General features: G+C 42.4%; 1 protein-coding gene and 1 pseudogene across 5 annotated transcripts in view; one reads left to right on the top strand and one right to left on the bottom strand.

Annotated features, from left to right (window-relative positions):
- The window catches only part of LOC126271856 (proton-coupled folate transporter-like), a 247,947-nt gene that overhangs the window by 51,088 nt on the left and 181,923 nt on the right, over positions 1-14,936 (bottom strand). The gene's annotated exons all lie outside the window — the stretch shown is intronic.
- LOC126290328 (5S ribosomal RNA) lies at positions 14,594-14,711 on the top strand (annotated as a pseudogene).

Consider the following 14,936-nt stretch of genomic DNA (forward strand, 5'->3'; position numbering starts at 1 on the left):
CAGTTGAACGGAGTGGACAGTGTCTTGAAAGGAGGATTTAAGATGAACATCAGCAAAAGCAAAACGAGGATAATGGAATGTAGTCAAATTAAATCGGGTGATGCTGAGGGAATTAGATTAGGAAATGAGACACTTAAAGTAGTAAAGGAGTTTTGCTATTTAGGGAGCAAAATAACTGATGATGGTCGAAGTAGAGAGGATATAAAATGTAGTCTGGCAATGGCAGGAAAAGCGTTTCTGAAGAAGAGAAATTTGTTAACATCGAGTATAGATTTAAGTGTCAGGAAGTAATTTTTGAAAGTATTTGTATGGAGTATAGCCATGTATGGAAGTGAAAGATGGACAATAAATAGTTTGGACAAGAAGAGAATAGAAGCTTTTGAAATGTGGTGCTACAGAAGAATGTTGAAGATTAGGTGGGTCGATCACGTAACTAATGAGGAAGTATTGAATAGGCTTGGGGAGAAGTGAAGTTTGTGGCACAACGTGACTAAGGGATCGATTGGTAGGACATGCTCTGAGGCATCAAGGGATCACAAATTTAGCATTGGAGGGCAGCGTGGAGGGTAAAAATCGTAGAGGGAGACCAAGAGATGAATACACTAAGCAGATTCAGAAGGATGTAAGTTGCAGTAAGTACTGGGAGATGAAGAAGCTTGCACTGGATAGATTAGCATGGAGAGCTGCATCAAACCAGTCCCAGGACTAAAGACCACAACAGCAACACGTTTCCCTGGCCACAAACAGCTTCTACGGGCCTTCTGTATGATGTAGGTTCCTGTCTGTTTCACTTGCACACTACAGCGCTTGGATCTCATTCAGCACAACACACGCCTGTGAATTTCCCCATCTCGTTGCGAATCTGCACTCTTTGTGGCACACGGTTCTGGATGACAGAGTTCTTTTCACAATTCCTGAAGGCTGACTCTTTCAGCCGTATACTTAAATGAAAGCAAAATGCTCGTTACTCACAAAAGCCAACAGCACCCTCTAGTGGTGATGTTGTGAAGTAGTTCTGTTGGACTCTGGACCTCAAGGAATGCACAGGATGCAGCTACAGCCTATGACAACTGAAACTGTTTAAATAAGCAATGCACACAATATAAAAGCTTATGTCCATCCTATCTGGGAGCCCATCACAGCCTGAGTCCTTTTTCTGCCAATTTCCAGATGGGGTGGGGAGGGGTGGCAGTGGCAGGGGGAAGGGGGATGAGGGGGTGGAGTTAGGTTAGTGGAGGTAGCCCAGTTGACCTATTTTCTCTCCAAAGTCTTAACTTCCTGCCATGACGTCAGTGAGATGTTGCCATATCTATGGTCCCTGTCTTGGATCTGCCATCTTGAGTAAATCTGGCAGCAATGTAGAATGGGGTGGTCAACCATTTAGGTTACTACTAATGGCCACGATGTTTCTGGAGGTTTCATCGCACCTGGAAGCTGCGTCCATAGGTGTATTTTTGCGAAAACTTTGCCTCTGGCAAAACGCGCCATGATGTCCTCCACTTTATGAATAGGTGTGGGTTAACGTCAGACGTGACATTGATGGCTGTCTAAAGGTCTCCATAAATTCTTGAGTAACCATTTTGTTATTCCATTATCACCATTGGGGTGGCCCAGTGATTATTTTTAACGAGGTCTGAATTCTATCATCCTGCATGAACTGCAGTTTGAAGTGAACTTGTTCCGTAGAGCATAAGGATAGTTTTCTACCTTAAAAAGTCTGAGCGTCGCCGCAGGCAATAAAGAGACGTTACCTCAAAGCCAGTGACGCTGACTGATGGATGTGAGAACACTGAGGTATATTTTCAAGAAAGGTTCTGTAGGTAAGAGCTTTAAACGATCGTAGACGCTTTGAGTGTCATCTGAATGAGAATCCATAGGAGTCCAGTTGGGCACCATCAACGTTCATGTCCTTGGGTGAGTGGCACATCTCTGTCATGTGTCCATTTTTCCCCACAGGCTGTGCTCTTTGACCTACAAAAGTAGAGAGGCTGGCATGTATGTGTTACAAAACAGTTACTGCATGAACGTAATTTCTGGGTGTGCGACAGTCTCTACAAAGGCCTTGCAACCAGGCGTTCCACTCTCTATACGACTGCTCATTTTGTTTACGGTAATGTTGTTGTGGTAGATTTGTGCTACGTGCACCTCTGAATAATAATAGCTAACAAACAGAATTAATTTTAAGCGTTCATAGGTGAAGCATGTTATTCAACATCAGGACTGAGGTGCTGCAGTAGGTGAGAAACTTATGCTTCTGCATAGATAAGGAAAGTGTATGTTGCTGGACATCGCCTGATATACGATGGATTATGTAGTGTTTTCAAGGCTGGTCACATAGTTTGCCCACGCTTGAGCTTTTTGTCAAACGCCTGTAACGCTGGAGTAGCGACCCTTTCCCAAGGAGTCGATACGAGAAAACCTTTTGGAGATTTCTGGTGTCGTGGTGGTGATGGCAGCCATCTACTCTAAGATCAACTCTTGAGTCCTTTGGTTGTGTTGGAGAAGCATTACGACTTGGTCACGTCCGTAGTAGATACACTGCAAGGAAAAACGAACGTTGTTCTCCCAGGAAAGGAGAAACTACGTGAAGAAAAATATTCTACCTGGCATCTATCACAACTGAAGTGGTCCAAGCCAGTTCTGGCACAGAGAAACTAAAGCCCAGGTAAACATTAAACGGTATGTTTATTATAACAAACTTCAGTCCCCCTTCTTGAGAACAAATTTACACAACACAAATAGCAGTTCGCAATATGAAGTGCCTGTCTTTCAAGTGAAAGGAAATATAAGTCCATAGGACCACAAGCCACGGAAAACTAAATTCCAATTTCTTGAGTCAGTATATTGGTTCGCAAGGAATGGATTGTCTTGTTACACAAGAACACTCTTTTGAGTAAAAAAGTACTAGGTCCAAGAGGTGGACGCTGTAGAGGCTAAAATTCGAAGTAGTTCGTAGATGGCAGGTGGCTGCTCCACGTCACAGAGGGGGAGACGATTCCTGTGATCAGTCTGGCGCCGAACGACAGGTTGCGGGTTGACTCAAATAGGGCTTCTGACTGAGCAACAGCCGCAGTCTAGAGAACTCGTCCGTGGAGAACTGGCTCCCTGTAGCCGTGCGTCGGCCTAAATACTGATGAGGCGCCAGGTTATGGTGAGACCTGTTTTAGAGCACTTCGGCTTGCAGAAGCGACTAGGTTCATGCTGATTGCGCCCTGTTGTAGCGCTACCACTGCCGCCTGTATTCCTTTGCTCTGAACTGCAGTGGTACTGTTTGCCGATGTAAACCTTGTGACTTGTTGCGTGTTTCACCGCTATGCACTAGTGTTAAGCTGGGTGCTATGATCCAAGATATAGCAATAACTGCCTGGGTCACAAGGCCAGAATCGTGTTACATCAGTTTGAGGGACATAACAGTGAACACATGTTAAGGTTATGGCCAGTAGATTCGTCTGATTTGACTCTATATCTGGCGCTATTGGGTGCCAGTTTTGCGCATACAAACCATTGTCCGCAATATACGGGAAATGCGTGTACTGTGGGTAGTCATATGGTGTCGCTTATCCCCAGTACCCTACCAAGGACTTGTTGAATCCATGCGATGCAAATTAAGCAAATGATGGTTGTGTTTTGGCTCATCACTGTATTTATGAATGGATTTTATCATGGAGACACTGCTGCTGTTTGTGGAGAATCTTTCTTCTTTTTAGAGTTCAACCCAGAGATTGGGTTGCATCAGAGTGCCATTCCTCTCGTCTTTCTGCCTTCCTTTTCATTTCCATGTATGTGTTACATCCAACGGCATTCATGATCTGTTGCGTGTATGAAATTTTTGGTCGCCCCCGTCCGATTCATTCCCTCATCAGCTCCTTCTCCTATTGTTACAATGATGTTGGGTCGTAGGATTTCATGTCTGGACGTGCCTCCATAGAGAGAATACAAAAGACAATCTTCTAACCGCGGAATACCAGAGTCAACAGTAAATGAAATGTATTCACTGTTGGAATACGGAAAACCATCAGCTGTACAAGGGAATGACGACAGTGAAAATTTGTGCCGGACCGTGGCTCGAATCCGGATGACCCGTTTTACTCTAGAGGATCCCCTTAACCGGTTTTGGTATCCGTGCACTACTCACGCCCAGACCCAAACTTCCATATGTCGTCGTTCCTGCGTCGCAACATCTTCTCGTATACACGTTATGTAATTCCCAAAGAAGACAAGACACTGCCTGGCATCCGAATTCGCCACTACGAATACATTTCATATATTTCATAACGGCTGTAGTCCCCGCACAACCTGTCCCTTGGGACACACATGCTCGCTCGAAGCAAAATTGCATCGTTGTTCTTAACAATGCGGGCACTACAGTATCGTATGGAGTCGTGTTCACTCGGTTTTTCGCTTAAGGCACTCCGGAACCCCCTGTCTTTCGAAAAAAGCGCCTGTAAATTACGTGAATCCTCAGCTAGTACTTGACCTAGAAAATAAAAACAATTACAGGTGTTTTAATGGAGTATTGGCTACAACTTAATACAGGGATTTTTAAAAGTTTGAGTTTCTTGGTATATTTTGTTTACAAATTCAACAATACTGAGATTTTTTGAAAAAAAGACTCTTCAGTTACGCTCAAGGGACTGTGTAACATTTCCTGAAAATTTGAAGCAAATTGGTTTCGTAGATCCTGAGGAAACATGTAATTTGTATGAAAAAATAAAACTTTTGGGAGTAGAGCCACAAAGCGTGGATTACCTTATTAGTACTTTCTAGGTCCATAGGAAGGTTTATCTTTATCTCCTGCAAACTCCTCCTCCATCTTCCTCTTTGTCCTCCTCCTGTTTACTCTGTCTTGTATTTCTAGGCTCTTCACAGCCCTGTCAGCAGGAAGAGGTTCCGTCTCTACAGCAAGCATCGTTCATACCATGTTGAAACCAATCTTCATTCCCATATTTCCAAATACTTCGCATCTTACAACGTTGCCATCATTGAAAGTAGCAACAGCATCGTACACACCAAAGTGAAGTGTTTCTTTTCGAACGGTCTTGAGGATTCTTGATCATATAACACTATTTACATTTTCATTGGGATCTTGAGTTTTTCCATGAACACACTTTTTCAGCATTTCAGGATCTAGTAAGTTCCTGAAAATAGATTTTATCCCCTCCACTACCGCACTAGACAGACTATGTTTATGAGCGAACACTTCACCAGTTAGCAATCCCTTTTTGTACGAGGGTCACTCCAAAAGAAATGCACACTATTTTTTTTTTAATCCATCTCTGATTCTACATGTTTGAAAGTTTTACAGTGTGTAGATACATCCTTTAGGCACAATATTTTCATTTCTCCACATAATTTCCATCCCTCTCAACTGCCTGACGCCATCTTGGAACCAACGCCTGTATACCCGCACTGTAAAATTCTGGACCAACCTGTTGGAGCCACTGTTTGGCAGCGTCTACAAGTGAGTCATCATCTTCAAATCTTGTTCCACGTAGAGAGCCTTTCCGTTTCCCAAATAGATGATAGTCACATGGAGCCAGGTCAGGACTGTAAGGCGGCTGTTTCAGAGTTGTCCATCCGAGTTTTCTGATCGTTTCCATGGTTTTTTGACTGACATGTGGCCGTGTATTGTCGTGCAACAGCAAAACATCCTGCTTTTGCCGATGTGGTCGAACACGACTCAGTCGAGCTTGAAGATTCTTCAGAGTCGTCACATATGCATCAGAATTTATGGTGGTCCCACTTGGCATGATGTCCACAAGCAAGAGTCCTTCGAAATCGAAAAACACCGTAGCCATAATTTTACCAGCAGAAGGTGTGGTTTTGAATTTTTTTGCTGGGTGAATTTGCATGATGCCACTCCACTGATTGCCTCTTCGTCTCTGGTGAAAAATGATGGAGCCATGTTTGATCATGTCACAATTCTTCCAAGAAATTAATCTCCACCATTCTCGTAATGTTCCAAAGATTCGCTGCATACCGTTTTTCTTGTTTCTTTGTGAGCCACTGTCAACATCCTGGGAACCCACGTGGCACAAATCTTTTCTAACGCCAACACTTACAGTGATCTGCAAACACTTCCTTCCCCTATCGCAATGTAGCGTGACAATTCTTTCACTGTGATGCGTCTGTCAGCAGTCACCAATTTGTTAACTCTCTGCACATAGTCTGGAGTGTGTGCAGCACGAGGCCTGCCGCTGCGAGGACAATCCTCAATATTGGCCGTGCCCGCTTTCGTCACATAACATGTTTGCCCACCGACTAACTGTACTGCGATCGACAGCAGCATCTCCATACACCTTTTTCAACCTCTTGTGTATGTTTCCCACAGTCTCGTTTTGACAGCTCAGGAATTCTATGACAGCACGTTGCTTCTGACGAACGTCAAGTGTAGCAGCCACCTTGAAGACATGCTGTGACGGCACCACTCACGGGAACAGGTTGAACTAAGTTTGAAAACAAGTGGGAAGGATGTATCTACACACTGTAAAACTTTCACACATGTAGAATGAAAACTGTATTCTTACAGAAATAGTGTGCATTTCTTTTGGAGTGACCCTCGTACTTGCACCAACTTTTTTCTCCTCTGGGAGACGAGTAATGATTGGGACATTCATCAGATGAAGAAGCAGGGGAAAAAAAGAGTCCAAACAGCGTCCTTCATTTCATCGACTTTGTGTGTTTTGCCTAATAGCCATCCCGTAATAGTTCTATATTTTGTCCATTACGCCGCCAGTTAGCCTCCCCTTACTATCCATGCCTTCACCATCACTAAGTTTCTGTTTCTTGTACGAAGCTTTCAGTCGCCGATGTCTTGATGCCATTCGTTTCTGAACGTGTCTAATACATTCAAATTTCTGCACTACAACATCGTTATAGGGCTTCAGTTCTGGAAGGTGTTTGAAACTTTTAGAACCACCGGTACCAATGTAATTTACATGTCGTACTTTATCGCGCGAAACACAACGTCGAACTTTAATTAGCTGTGCAATTATTTTCATGAGTACCTTTAGTTTTTTGCGGACACCTAGAATATTTAGATATTACTGCTACGTCTAAAACTTTCCCAATATTCATACCGGTGGCAGATACTACTCTATGAAGAGATGTGTGCCCCCATGTATGCCAGGTATCATTCAATGCTGCAGTCAGTTCTCTATGACCAGTGTTTTCTATTACTGAAGCTTCAACAGCTTTCTTCATAAACTCTATACAGACATCTTATACTTTAGACCTTGTAAATCTATTACAGTTCCGTAAAATTGGTGTGGGGGGGGGGGGGGGATGTGGAAGATTCATCGTGACAAAGGAAACTGTACCTGCAGTAACATGCTTAGTAGCTGTACGCAAAGCACAAATAAATCTAACAGATTTTGCAAAAATTCCGTTGAGAACGACGTATCAGATATTTCATTCACATACGATTCTTGCACAAAACATTCATACGTTTCACTAACTGAACCAGGCATCCTCTGCGAAGAACTTTCTCCATTTCTTAAAAGCCTTCGGAGGATTTGTAATCACTTTACGTTTACCCATGATTATCCTTTAATAAAAAAAGAGACTTCATTGATCAAAATTCACTACGAATAGTTTCAAATATTTTCAGGACTACGAAGAGTAAATAAACATGAAACACACTACAATCGTGCGAGTAATAATATAGGACAGTCACAGGTTAGCCAGAACACTTATTTTGTAACATTTTTTTTCTCTTACATCACTGAGATGTACATGATGAGCATGTACATTCACTAGTACAACATTTGAGAGCAGTTTGACAGCGCCACTGTGGGTCACGCCGATGCAGAAAATATTTCAAGAAAATTTACAAATAGTTGGAATTATCTGACCTCCATAAATTATAAATCAGTTGAAAGGTGAAAGTCTATAGTTTTTTAAAATATAAAATATTAAAAACTGAACATTTCATGATTTTGAACATTCCAGGAATTCCTTAGCTGCATGAGGCTGATGCAGTACCGCACATTCAAATCTTATCTGATAGTGCTAGAAGTACAAGACGATATTCACTTGCTAGAACACAGTTCTGGAAAAAAAAACACACACTGGATTTCTCCACACATCGGTATTTCAGAAACAAGAGTGGAGTTGGAATTGTATATGAAACGTATGTATTCTTTTTATTTACAGCGGATTCAGTGCTCTCGAGAAAAAGAGGAATGCAGACGATAGGAATTTTGTCGTTGGCTAGTTGCAAATGATCGAGTAATCCCATTAACACATTTGACTGATGATTTCACTTTCACTCGTGAACGTAACAGTAACATACATGGTACATAACATACTCTCTTGAGTACATTTATTCACAACCGGTTTCGTTAATTGATTATCTTCACGGTGAAAAATATTGTGACAACTTCACATGTCGTACATGCTCTTCAACCAGAAAATACACCATTGCTGACTTGGAAGTGTCAGAAAAAAGTACTTTACGTCCTAATAACGGCTTAAGCCAGTAGAAAACACTGAAAACATGAAACGATGTAACAGCAGTGAGCACATAGCACCATTGCTCAGGCACACCAACATCTTGCACACTGGACACGCATTCGGGAGGACGACGGTTCAATCCCGCGTCCGGCCATCCTGATTTAGCTTTTCCGTGATTTCCCTAAATCGCTCCAGGTGAATGCCAGGATGGTTCCTTTGAAAGGGCAAGGCCGACTTCCTTCCCCGTCCTTCACTAATCCAATGAGACCGATGACCTCGCAGTTTGGTCTCTTCCCCCCAAACAAACCAAAGCAAACCAAACCAACGTCTAGTAGATAACACGCAAGAATGAATAACGCTAGTAACTCTGGAGAAAACGTGCACGTCACTGTGGAGACACACTTACAATAGCGTTCCTTCGTGAATGTGTGGTGTGGAATGATAGTCATTTGACTACTGTGTTACTTTGACTTCTGTCATCTAGGCTTCCTCTAAAACGTACTTCCAACGTTATTAGCGGAGGTTCCTTTGGCTACAGGGAAGGGTAAGCTCGTACGGCATAGCAAGGCCCCTGCTCATCGTAACAACATGGCCCTTTGAGCAACGAACGAAATCTCGGAAGCTATCGCACTCGCCAGGCTGAGAGAAAGGGGCGGGGTAGCTTGTGGCAGAAGCGGGGCTGTGATTCGTTGCTCGGTCTGCGGACGACAGCATTCGCCACCTGTCTTTGCATAGTGATTTGGCAACAGTCTTGTTTGGCAAAATGCCTGGTCAGGAGGTGGTCGAATTCCACCAGAAGCACGCAGTGCGGTCCGTTCGTGCGCTCGGCTACAGCATACTAAGCCTGTCGGACTCTGAGAGGCACTAGACCCAACAAGAGATGTAAGATGTATCGTAGCTGTGTAAGAATTAAATACGTGTATTAAATTAAAGGTCTCGTGAAGACTAAACAAGTAAGCCCTTGTAGAGCAATTATAGGGGACGATCAAAAACTTGCCGTTGGAGGGCGTTGCTGGAGCACATACAGTATACTATATAGCCTGACTTAGATGCGGGTATAAAAAGTGTTCCACCTGATTATGCCACCTTATAGGTTTCCGAAATGATGCAAATGCAAATGGCTAGGGATGTACCTATGTCAGAGGCCGAAACAATGTACAGGAATGCACACTCCATAAATATAAGCAAACGTTACTTTCGACTCAAAATAGCTTGTATTTCTTTTTTGAATGGCACGTGAATGTTTTTTTATACTGAAGTTAAAACTAGAGGTATAACTAGTGATGGCAGAATTGTTTCACAGCTACAGGTATGTCAAATGATGGCACAATTGTTTCACTGCGGTAAATGTTATACCTTCTGGAGTACTTAGACTTTAATAATGGAAACGGTGTTACAGTTTCTGCCGTAATGCTGGAACGCCGTAATGCGGGTTGCCGGCATTGTTCTGGAGCAGCTGTAGACAACCCTTGCTCTGAGCATTGCAGCTGAAATTGTGGCACAGATTGTCTCCATTTAAATCCACGCATTTCAGAACGTATAAAGTTTAGATCAGTGAAAATAAGTCTGCAGTCACTAAACGTACCTCTAGTCTCCATATCTATAGCAAGAAACATACATATGCCATTGAAAAAAAAAGAAAAGAAACAAAACTTTGTGTTGAAAGTGAAGCACACCTACTTGTAGGCAAGGGATTAGAGTCGCATTGGTGGGTTCCTGACGGGCGTGCTTTAAATCAGGCACCGTGAACTATGCTGACCTTATTACCACGTGCATCCAACGGGACCATCGTGCTGTTTTACAAACTCCGGTACAGAGCCGCCGGAGACTGGAGAATGTGTACGGGGCAGCATATCTGTCGAAAACCAGCGCTGTGGAGTGGTGCGACGAGTTCCGTGCTGGCCGCGACTGAGCCCAAGACGCCAGCCCATCTGCGGCACCAGCCTCAGGTGGGACTCTCTGGGACACATGCCCTGTAGTCCTGACCTCTCCCCATGCGACTACCACTCCTTTGGTCCCCAAAAAAAGCCCTTGAAGGGTCGACGATTCCTGTCGCACGAGGATGTGCAGCAGGCTGTTAGGGACTTTTTCAAGCAGCAGGACGTGGTGTTTTTTTTTTAGCAAACGGGTGTCTTCAACGGGTGTCTTCAACCCTCACGGCGAATTTGCCTTCTAAGGGAAACTTTGTATCGCCCCTACCATTTAGCAGCTGCAGAGTGGTACATATGCCCTATAATTTATTGCAAATTAAGAAAATTTATGAATTTTATTGTATTAAGTGCCAAAGCTGAGTGTCGGCTCAAAAGAAGCGTAATTCAATGTAGAATACTGATTAGTATTAAAAGTCGGGAATTAACATTTATTTAGAAATTAAAAATTTTATCAAAAAATATTGGAGGTGCTGATTAAAAAAAACTCGACATAGCATGAAACATAGATCTAAGGACGACTGAGGTATCCCACCCTATGGTCCGATTCGTAAAGTTGAGCGTTGAGTCGCATAAGAAAATGCTATCGCTGTTGCGACCTCCCAAGGCGGCACTTAAGCAACAGTTCTTCGTGTAAATTTTAAACTGCAAACAATGACGTCAGTATTTTAAGGATCGTGGTTGAAATAATAATTACAGAGAATTTACAAATACATTGAGATGCGTGGTGGATACACGTATCATGTAACATGCAAGACAAGAATGCAAACTAAAAAAATTTTCAATGTTGAAGGAAAATGTAATTTCAACGACAGTGAGTAACGATCACTGTGGCTCGAAAGAGGGGTGCAAGAGTGCTCGTGAGGGCGGGGTTTGGCTAGACTGGTCTGCGAGCGGTCGAGCTAACGAGTGCTGTGATACGATTTGCGTAAGGTAGAAGTGATCGGAGTTGAGTGGTGAAACTACCAGCATACTGGAAGAAATCTGCAGTTTGTTAGGCTGTGGGATTTGTGGTAGGTGTGGAATTCTGAAATGTTTCCAAGAGTCTTTAAGAGTCATTCAGAGTAGTGGGTTATAGCTAGCTTTGGACTCTGAATAATTTAAAGAAAGTTCAGACTATGAATACTTTGTGTGAAGTTGAAATATGATTGGAAACTGAATGTAAGTGCGCTGCTTAGTAACCAGCTAAATTCCATGCAATTCACACTGTATTATTGTGTTTGAAGATTCAATAAATTTGGTGAATTTTGATAAACAGTCTCATTCAAAGACTGTTGTTTGTTAAGAACAAACAACGTTTTCCTTTGATTTCTGTTGGCATAAACGTAAAAGTTAGTACCCTTCAGCGGGCACTCTAGACAACCTTAAAGCTAGGTACATGAACAATTATTTTTGAAATCCCAGTTTACAGGCAGAGTCGCAACATTATAACCGTTAGGTCACACCTCACCCAAATATAACATAATCTGGAAGACGTAGAGCAGAAATGGTCACGTTCATCGTTAAAACAGGAAAACACAAGTGACTAGCTGATCGGTCGGAAGAGAATTCGAAACTGCGTTGAAACTGGAGGTCGAATTCAATTTCGAGTTTAATCATTAGCCTTCGCTCAGTACCTAGTTTGGGTTACTTTCTAATAGCTGAACTCTGTTTCCAAAAAGAATTGGGCGTGTGTTATGTGGAATGTTGTGTTCGAATTATTCTACACTTCCACATCCTAAAATGTTTACCATTGCTCCAAAATATGGGGGAGAGTTATGTGTTGAAGTCATGCGACGTCCTCCCCTCGGTATTTTACCAATGAACATTTCTGTGTTGCATACACATCTCTTGTCGCCTCTGCCCCTGCAGTTGTACTGAACATCACCTTAATGTCCCCAGGCTTACGAAAAGAATCCGTGACGAAACATATGGCTCTTCTTCTCCATGTTCTCTATTAATGCTACCTGTAACGGATCCAGACTGACAGTTGTATTAACGAGCAGTACCATCTCAACAAGAGTTTTGTAAATCACGTGAATAGATAATTTACAATTCTTTAGGATGTAGATAGCTTTCTGCGGTCGTTTCACTGTGCACCTGAGCTTTTAATGTAAAAATCACGCAAATTAGCAGAAGCCGAAAGACTGACAAAGGGTTATAAACCGAAGTTTGTCATCATATTGGCATAATATTGTAAGATACGCGAAGTAAGTAATAATGAAAGCATCGGAGAATGAATGTGTAGTGGTAAATGACGGCGTACAACGATTATTTCAGTAAATTCTGACAGCAGTTCCAATAACAGCACAGATGATAGTGAAAGTGATTGAGATTTAAATGGCATGCATACGTTAATGGTATAATGTGTCACCAGGAATTCAATTTCGTTCATCTCTCACATTTTTTGCGCTTATTTAGATTACTACTTATTTTGTACATGTTTGTTACTGTAGGTTGCTTTTAGTGCTCTTATTCGCTTATAACTTGTATTCCGGTATCTTAAGGCATCACCATCGCTACTCCACCATTACCTACAAAGATGTTGGGAACAATCGCTTAGTGGGGTACTTGTCTATTTTCTGGTGTATGTGCAAGTATCTGTCGCATGAGCGCTTTGGCATGTTCCGAAAGAACCGACAACGCCGCTTTCTACCACTACCATCTGTCAGTCACAAAGTAATTTTAATCGGAATACATCAGTCATATTTTTTTCGAAAATTATACAACACTGCCTACTATAAAGTCAACTATAAACTTGAACTGTCTAACTTTCCAACGATTTATAATGAAATATCGTTCATCTGCTGTTTGCAGCTCATCTACCATTAAACGTATTGTGACTAAATTGGAAAGTACCTAAATATGAAGCTTCAGCTAACAATGCGGCACTGCTGAAAGCATACTGTGGGCCAACAATATGAAGCATAAACAGATTGAAGCTAAGGTTGATTTGGAAATAATTAGATATTGGTACTCCAAAAAAGGGTGAATCATTGCAGTGTATATTAATGCTGAGTTTAATTAATGCTCTGACCCACGATGATTCAACTCTGTATATTATGGATGAAGTGGAAGTTGGAAAGTGATTACGTATTTTACTTCTCTCTTGAGTCGTGTTGCCCTTTTTCCTTTTATCGAGTGATTTATATTTGGTTGGACTTAAGTACTAGAAAATGATGAAGATTTTAGCGCTATCACATTTTACATATCCAGGTCGTACGTTATCTTCTAAAATTTTCATAACCGACGTTAGAGATATCGTTCCGAGCATGTAGGATCGTAACTTTCTCTAATTGTTGATTTAGTTAAAGATAGTTGCTTTCTGAACAAATTTTAATTTCATAAATTTTAAAATAAATAATTTTTCACTTATACACAAAGTAAGGAATTACAATTTTTTATTGTTACATCAGAAAAAATTCTGTAAGTAATGAAGACACGCAGTTGATTGTCTCCAGCTCTTGCACGACGCGCTCATCCGTTCTTCTGTGCAGTAGTCTAGTGAACCCACAACTCGGATTAGAAAAGCGGCCATTTCGTCGCTGCGCGATTTCTTGACAAGGCGATCCGCCTGCGACTTTCCTGCTGTCTTCAGGGCTAGCGAGCCGTGCGGCAGTGGAGATTCGATGAGATGATGACAAGACAGGTGATGACGTTGCAGCCTGTGGCGTCTTAGGCCGACGGCGGTAAAGTCTTCAGTTTCCGTTGCTCATTCTCTTCCCTTATGGCCTCTCGACTGAGGTAAGACGCAACCCTGTAACAAGCAGTCACAGTGTTTCATATAGTTACTACTATTTTCCCGATATTCTACGTGTGTCTTCAGGCACTAAACGAAATTTGTCGTGAAGGGAAATCACTTTCCTTGCTGCTCGTAACAGTTCATGTGCCCAGGTATCAGTAGGTTAAATGTGAAAGCAACAAATAACAAAGTAGGTTTAAATTTTGGTCATTTTGTCATCTAGTTATACTTGGGGAGAGGACGATATGTAATAATATAAGCTGTCCTGAATAACGCCGAATCTCACTTCTCCAATAATAGCTCACTGCTCGACTATGTATTTGCCATATTATTTAGATATATCTAGATGTATATATAAATGTATGTATGCATATATCTAACCGGATGTTTGTGTTCCCTACGTCCTCCTAAACCAGTGGGTGTTTCCAAGCAAATTCGTAAACACAACACTTATTGCCTGTAAATAATTACTGTGTGGTAAGAACCATCTGCCAACGGCCTTGCCGCAGTGGTAACACCAGTTCCCGTCAGATCACCGAAGTTAAGCGCTGTGGGGCTGGGTTAGCACTTGGATGAGTGGCCATCCGGTCTGCCGAGCGCTGTTGGCAAGCGGGGTGCACTCGGGCCTTGTGAGGCAAACTGAGGAACTACTTGACTGAAAAGTAGCGACTCCGGTCTCGTAAACTAACATAGGGCTGGGAGAGCGGCGTGCGGACCGCATGCCCCTCCATATCCGCATCCAGTGATGCCTTTGGGCTAGGGATGACACGGCGGCCGGTCGGTAACGTTGGGCCTTCCAAGGCCTCTTCGGACGGAGTTGTGATGACTTTGGA

This window comes from Schistocerca gregaria, chromosome 1, assembly GCF_023897955.1.
Source record: "Schistocerca gregaria isolate iqSchGreg1 chromosome 1, iqSchGreg1.2, whole genome shotgun sequence".
Lineage (NCBI taxonomy): Eukaryota > Metazoa > Arthropoda > Insecta > Orthoptera > Acrididae > Schistocerca > Schistocerca gregaria.